The following is a 7,519-nucleotide window of genomic DNA, read 5'->3' on the forward strand; positions in this document are numbered from 1 at the left end:
AAGGTGTGGCTTTCGACCAAATACATACGTTTCAAGATGAGAAGCATATTCCATCCGCGATTCATTGGGTCTTATCCCGTAGTGCGTCGTATCAACCCTGTTGCATACAAGCTGAAGTTGCCTAACACGTTGAAAATCCATCCTGTGTTCCATGTGCAGCTGCTAAAGAGAGCCCTTACGTCACGCAGAACTGCGCCTCCTGTCCTTGCTAGTGACGGGAACCTGGAGTACGAGGTGAGGTCTATCCGAGACTCTAAATTCCGCAGAGGGGTGCTGTGGTATCTGGTCTTGTGGAAGGGCTACGGGGCTGAGGAGGATTCATGGGAACCGGTGCATCATATCCATGCTCCTAGGGCTGTGAGGTCTTTCCATGTCAGGTTTCCTGCGAAGCCTGGGCCTAGGAGGCGCTTGGGAGGAGGGCGTACTGTCAGGGTAGACTAGCGCGCCTACCCAAAAGACTACGTTTCCCAGCACTCTCTGGCAAAGACTACTTTTCCCAGAATCCCCGGCGGGGTTACAGGATATCACCGGGCGGAGTCTGCCGTTCAGTGCTAGTGATTCCTGTGTTTGGAGGCTGCTGTTGTTCCTCTGCTCCGAGGGTTCCAGGTTGCCGGTTGGTTTCCAGCTAGGAAAAGTCGAGAGCCTGTATCCTGGTAACATTTGAATGCGCTGGCTGGCGCGTTCCTTTTAGCTACTTTGTATCGGCTTGTTCTTCCAAATCGGAACAACGCTGAGTGTTTGTTTTGCCTCGCGGCTGCGAGGGATTATTGAAAGAGTTTATATTTTCCTTGCACACGTTTTTGGAGGATTCCTGGGCGTGTGTGGTAAAGGACTGTGTTTTGGCTATTCAAGTGGCGGAGTGCAGGGGGGGAGTTTGGGACCTCCGCACTACCGTCACGAAGCATTGGTTTGGGGCTACCTTATTCAGAACTGGTGGATTTACAAATACCAAAGCGGAGTGCTGTAGTGAAGGAACTACGCCCTGCCGTGTTTGGTTATCTTTTTGTACTCATTGGAAGGAAGGAAAACATTTGTGCTTTCATTTCACAACGGAGTGGATCTCTTTGCTTTTCTGTTGAGCAAAAGGGTGCTCATTTAATCCTGGTGCATTTCGCACATTCTTTGGAACTAATTACAAGCACTTATATGTACAATGGGGTATGTGGATATCAACAACAACGGCTTCTAGATAATGGAGTACTGTGGGTTGTTGCTAATACCTTCTTTTGTGTTGAGCAGGATGGAAGGAAGACGGGAGTCACAGCAATAGGGTGGAGTTGAGTCCATGTATTACAGGTGAATTCAGGGGTTATTGACCTAGTGAGAATTCAGGAGAGTAGGTTTAAGTATTGTATTAACCTTTGTACTTTTGTTTTTCAGTTTCTTTTTCTCTGCTGCCCCTTCCTTCTTCTCTTTGTTCTTTCTGGGTTTTTCCCCTTTTGGGGTTTTTTCCCTCACCGTATCATCTGAACACCCTGTGTTTATACTTCAGGGTGTTCGGAGGGTCCGGAGGTGGAGCATAGTTGCTGCATGCGGATCCTGCGGAGTGTACATCTGACAGGCAGAGTGAGCAAAGGACCCATGTCTGGGCATACCCTGCCAACTCTGGGCGAACAAAACGATACCAAAGAGGATGATGGATGGAGCGCTTCAGCAAATCAGACACCCCCCCCCCAGTCAACTGATCTGGGTTTAATCTATCATCATTCTTTAGCTCACTCCACCACCCCAGTTCAGACATGGCCATATGCATATCAGTCTGACCCTGTGCCTTATGGGATCAGTCCAGACCAAATTGCCAAGCCATGTCTTCCCTGGACCGGAAACAAGCATCCTTGGACCAGTTTCAGGTTCATAACCCTCATCAGCCACTCTATCTTGAATCCAGTTGCAGAGTGAGCAAGGGACCCATGTCTGGGCATACCCTGCCAACTCAGGGCGAACAAAGCGATACCGAAGGGGATGATGGACGGAGCGCTTGAGCAAATCAAACACTCACCCCCAGTCAACTGATCTGGGTTTAATACATCATCATTCTTTAGCTCACTCCACCACCCCAGTTCAGACATGGCCATATGCAAATCAGTCTGACCCTCTGACACATGGGAACAGTCCAGCCCGAACTGCCAAGCCATTTCTTCCCTGGACCGGAAACAAGCATCCTGGGACTAGTTTCGGGTTCATAACCCTCATCAGCCAGGCTATCTTGAATCCAGTGGCAGAGTGACCAAGGGACCCATGTCAGGGCATACCCTGCCAACTCAGGGCGAAGAAAGTGATACCAAAGGGGATGATGGACGGAGCGCTTGAGCAAATCAAACACTCACCCCCAGTCAACTGATCTGGGTTTAATCCATCATCATTCTTTAGCTTTCTCCCCCAACCCAGTTCAGACATGGCCATATGCAAATCAGTCTGACCCTGAGCCTCGCAATTTGCAATCCTTTGGGAATCGCAAACAGTGTTAAACACACTGTTGTACATTTGATTTTGCGCCTCGCAATTTGCGACTCAAAATTTGTCGCGAATTGCGAGGCGCAAAATAAAATGATCAAACATCTGACCCTATATTCCTCGCAAAAAACAAAATGTCCAGCATCGAATAACATAACATACTAAAACAGGACAACATTGTGAGCCTACTAGTCTGACAGACAATCAGCAGGACAGGGTGGACAACTGAACACAGGATGCCAGCAGAAGTTTTATGTTACCATCTTCATTTCACAATTTAACCATGACACAAACCCTCATATTGAAAAGTCCAAGTTCTCTTGATGACCTACACAATGGTGAGTGCAAAGTTGGTTCAATGTGCTGCTGCTCGGACAGTTTGTGGTTAGTGCCCAGGGTTTAAGCAATGCACCCGGAGCATTGCTTGAATCCATTGCAATGCATACTTTTGTTGTGTCACATATAGCTTTGATCAGTCTTGAATGAACTTGAAAACGTGTTGACAAGCGCCAGAAGTCTTCCTCTAAGCCATCTCTAAATTCTGTACCCCTACTGTGGAGCAACATTAATTCCTTCTTCCGTCTCTAGGGGCACCACTGACCTGTCCTCAACATGATTGTGTATGGGCTGTGTTGGGATTGTGTGTGCAGCACATGTAGTCCACTCCATGACCACCGATGAACTGCAGCATTTTTACCCATGAAACACTTAGGAGGAGATGGGTCAAGGTCAAGGTGTCCTGAAGACAGGACGAGGACACCGATGACATAAGCAGATTGTCACTGGTCGAATGTTGGTGGTGCTTTCTGGTGGAATGCTGATATTCTGACACCTGCCAAGTAGTGAGGCTGCATGTGTGGTAGCGCTGATGAAGGTTTGAAAGAACTGGCAGGATGGTGTTACCAATAGTATGAAACTGTAAAGCAGTTATTGACAGCTAGCACAGACGTTCAGATGCTCTTAAATGATGTGTAAAGTGCTGATGGACTTTGTATCTCAGTGGAGCTGCTGTTACTGAGCTTCTTTGGCCTGTGCAAGGCATCAGTGATTCTTGGCGATACTGCAATGGTCTGCAAGGCAGTCGGTAACGATGTCTGGATAGATGCACGGGGATGCTAGGGGTAGAGATTCTGTTCACAAATGCATGCTGCTTATAGTTGGTGTTAGAAATGAAGTCTCTAGTTGGCAGAGGTATACACCCTCTCCATGTAGGGACCACCACTCTAGTCTGGGCAAGTCAGATATACACTAAAAGATAACCTGTGCTCATTATCTGGTAGCTTGGCACAGAGCAGCCAGGCTTATATAAAGAGGCCATGTGTAAAGTATTTGTGCAACATACATCCACTGTAACAGAATGAAAACACCACCCTGTTAGGGTCCCTTTCCTTGAATGTCCACTACCCTTTTCATGGTGGGCTCACCGCCATGAATGCTAGCATCAGCACCACCAGCATATTCCTGTCCCTTCACACACTGCCCCCACCGCAGGATCCTGGATACCAGAATCGGCGGGGGTCCTGTGTCAGTCCGACAGGCACACTCCGAATACAGCGAGCGGAACTGCAGGGGTGACGGTGGTCGGACCACCACTGCTGGCACGGCCGTACTAAGACTGCTGTACTCGCAATAAGCCCCTTACTGTCAAACTGAGTTTTAAATATGGATTTGTATAGGTGCCTTGCTCATGGGGGGCTTTTGGGTTTTCAAATAGTTTTATATTCTACAAGTGTTTTTATTGATTTAGAATGCTTCATGGATAATTGTTCCAATACCCTTTGCTGTCCACCTACCTTTGGTGCAAGGCAGAATCCAGCTCTCCTCCGCATGGCCAGAGAGCAGCAGGCATCAGCACAGCACAAGAAAAAAGCAGGCCTTCCAGGTCAGCAGTTCAGCCGATTGTCAGTCCTTGATGCAGATCACCAGTTCTACTGGCAGAGTCCAGTTGTATGTCAAGAAGTGGTTGATTGGGTGGGTCAGAGCCCCTGTACTTATACCCAGTTGAGCCTTTGAAGTGGGGTGAATCCAGAGGAGAGCTTTGGAAGTGCACAAAAGCCCTTTATTCCCAGCCCTGGCTCCAGACTATCAGTAGAGTAGAATCAGCCTTTTGTGAGGGGACAGGACATTACCCATTCAGGTGCAGTGTCAGCTCCTCCCTCCCTTCCTGTCCAGGTAGAGCCATCAGAATGCAGATGACTGCTCAGACACACCTAACCTTCCTGTGTTTGTGGCTGTCTAGAAGGAATGCACAAAGTGAAGCTGTCACCCACCCCAGATGTGTGTTGGAGACAGGCTGCAGGCACAAAGAGCAGTAAGAACAGAGAAATTTCCACGTTCTAAAAGAGGCATTCCTAAAATAAAAATGTTAAATCCAATTTTACTAGTAAAGAGGATTTATCATTGCCATTCCAATGATAGAAACATGATTCACTTACACCTTTCTAATCAGGAATTGCAGCGTAAAAGTATAATAAGGAATTTTCAATGTTAACCTTTGAGAGGTTTAGGCCTCACAGTAGTGAAAAACGAATTTGGGCGTTTGTCACTACCAGGACATGCAAAACTTAAAAGTGTATGTGCTACCATTTACTTACACTTCACCCTGCCCTATGGGCTACTGAGAGCCTACCTTAGGGGTGACTTATGGGTAATAAAAAAAGATAGTTTAAAGCGTGGCAGAAGGTTTTAAATGCCAAGTCAAAGTGACAGAAAAACTGCAAACACAGGCCCTGCAGTGGCAGGCCCGAAACAGGTTTAAAAGGCAACTTGTTTGAGTGGCACAGTCAGTGCTGCAGGCCTACTAGTAGCATTTAATGTATATGCCTTGGGTATATGGAATAACACTGAATAAGGGACTGAAAAGTAAATAAAAAATGTCAATTGTGTAAACCCACCAATGTTACCATGTTTAGGGGCAAAGCACATGCCTTTTTTGCACTGGTTAGCAGTGGTAAAGTAAACAGAGTCTTAAAGCCCCCAAAACAAGGTCAGAAGAAAGAAGGAAGAAGACAAAAAGTTTGCTGTGACACTTCAGGGCCTTTTTGGCATTTTTGGTTCTCCCGCTAGCTTTCCGCCAAGGCATTATCGCTGCACATAAGCGGCATGCCTGTTGTAAGGGCAGTCTTAGGGGTATGAGTCTATTCCAATGGTGGAGTTCAGATATGATTAAACCTGATCAGAGAACGTGCAGGATTTTTCTCTTCTTCTAATGGTAGGTCTCAGGACTGTAGGTTTGCCAATGTAGATCAGCTGGTCACTCCCTTTTCTTTTTTCTTCTTGGTGCTTAACCACATGCGTGCGGGGGTTATTTTTGTGCTATGCAGCTTTTTTCCAAAAGCCGCGTTACATGACGAGCTCAGCTCGTCATCCGCACACGACCATCGTGGCTGATGACGAGCTGAGCTCGTCATCAGCATCGAAGGGGTTAAGTGATGCACTATCATTGTGGGAACCAGTGGCTTATCGTAGTAATTGTGTGCTGCATGGTGATGTGGCAGGTGCTGCTTTGTCTGTCTGGTGCAGTCAGGTGGGTGTAAAGGCTTTTACCCTTTAGTCCCAGCCAAAGACTTTTTGCATATTTGATTGCTGTTTGAAGGTTGCACTGGGATTGAAAACATGCTCAGGCACCAAAATAAAGTGGCCCCCTATTAGGGAATCAGGTAGCTATCACCGTGGCCCATATTTGCAAATTAGGGCAGTTTTGCACTTGTGAAGGCACACTATATATGTGTTTTGCCAGATATAGAAGACGGCATGGATTTGAGCTTGCTGCATTCAATCTATTTTTTAATATCAGAGAAATCAACAGTAAAAACCAGCCAAGCAGAATATAAACAGGCCCACAAACAGCCAAAACATCAGCTCACACACTAAAATGTGAGATCATTTCTTTGGGCACTGCTTGATTGCCCTGTAGGCCAGTCTGACTCTGGCTGAGGGTCTCAGCTTGAGAAGTTGTGCTCTTCTTCCGTGCCCCTCCTTCTCTTAAGATGATCATGGCTCTGGTGCTAGCGGACACAGCCATGTGTCAACGAGGGTGCAATGTTAGTGGAGGCCACACTGCAAAGAACACACAGCTGCAACCACAGGTCTTCTGTCTCGTGGGCAGAGCTTTAAGTGGACCGGGTCCCTCTGGGCCTCAGACCCGGTAGTAACTAAGAAACGGACATTGAAATGGGTCACATTTATGCCCTATTTTCATGTCCTTAACTTCACAGGCATAAACATTGATCGTTTTCTAAACAACGGATGTATAAAACAGTAAGGTCATCCTTGTCAGCGATGTAGTTCCTATTTATATCTAACATGCTTTATTTGGTTTTGCATTCCCCGAGAGAGAGTTGGCTACTTCCAGGACATTGTGTTTCTCTATTAGGTTTCTTGGCATAGCATATTACTCTAGCATAGTTCATAATTTGAACTGAGTCGCCTCCTGGTGTTTATAATGGGCCACAATTGAGAGCTTTGGAGTTGAAGCTGAAGGAAGTTCAAGTTTCTCACAGTGCCTGTCAGTGGGTCAAAAGGTGTTCAGAATACATGGTTATCCAATCATTGCCCTCCTTGCAGAAGGAAGAGAGAAATGGTCATGTATCTCAGTTCCAACTGTGATTCTGTGCAAATGTGTGTGCAGGAGGTAATATAGTTGTCAATATATTGAGAAGGCAAAAGTACAAGACAATTGTGAGTGGGTGCGTTGTGCGTTTCAGGATGGTGAAGGGGATGCGAGGGAGTGCATTCAGGAGAGAGTGAATAAAGGGTGTTGAAGATGGAAGAGATGGGGTGTAAGATATGCAGCTGGAGGTGACCTGGAGAGAAAAAGGGTGTATATGCCTAACAGAGTGAACATAACAGTAGTGATTGAGACACTCCGATGACCTCTTTCCTCTAAAAAACCCACTTCCCCTTCCACTGGCCTCAGAAATGTTTCATTTTGAGTATCACAATATCAGATTTGAAACATTTTCAACATGAACTGTTTTTACAAAATCATTAACAACGCCAAAAGCCATAGCTGGTTTTTGTTAGGGCTCGCCTGCTGAAGCGCATGCGCATAGCTGGCGAAGCT

The sequence above is a fragment of the Lissotriton vulgaris genome, chromosome 9 (genome assembly GCF_964263255.1).
Source record: "Lissotriton vulgaris chromosome 9, aLisVul1.2, whole genome shotgun sequence".
NCBI lineage: Eukaryota > Metazoa > Chordata > Amphibia > Caudata > Salamandridae > Lissotriton > Lissotriton vulgaris.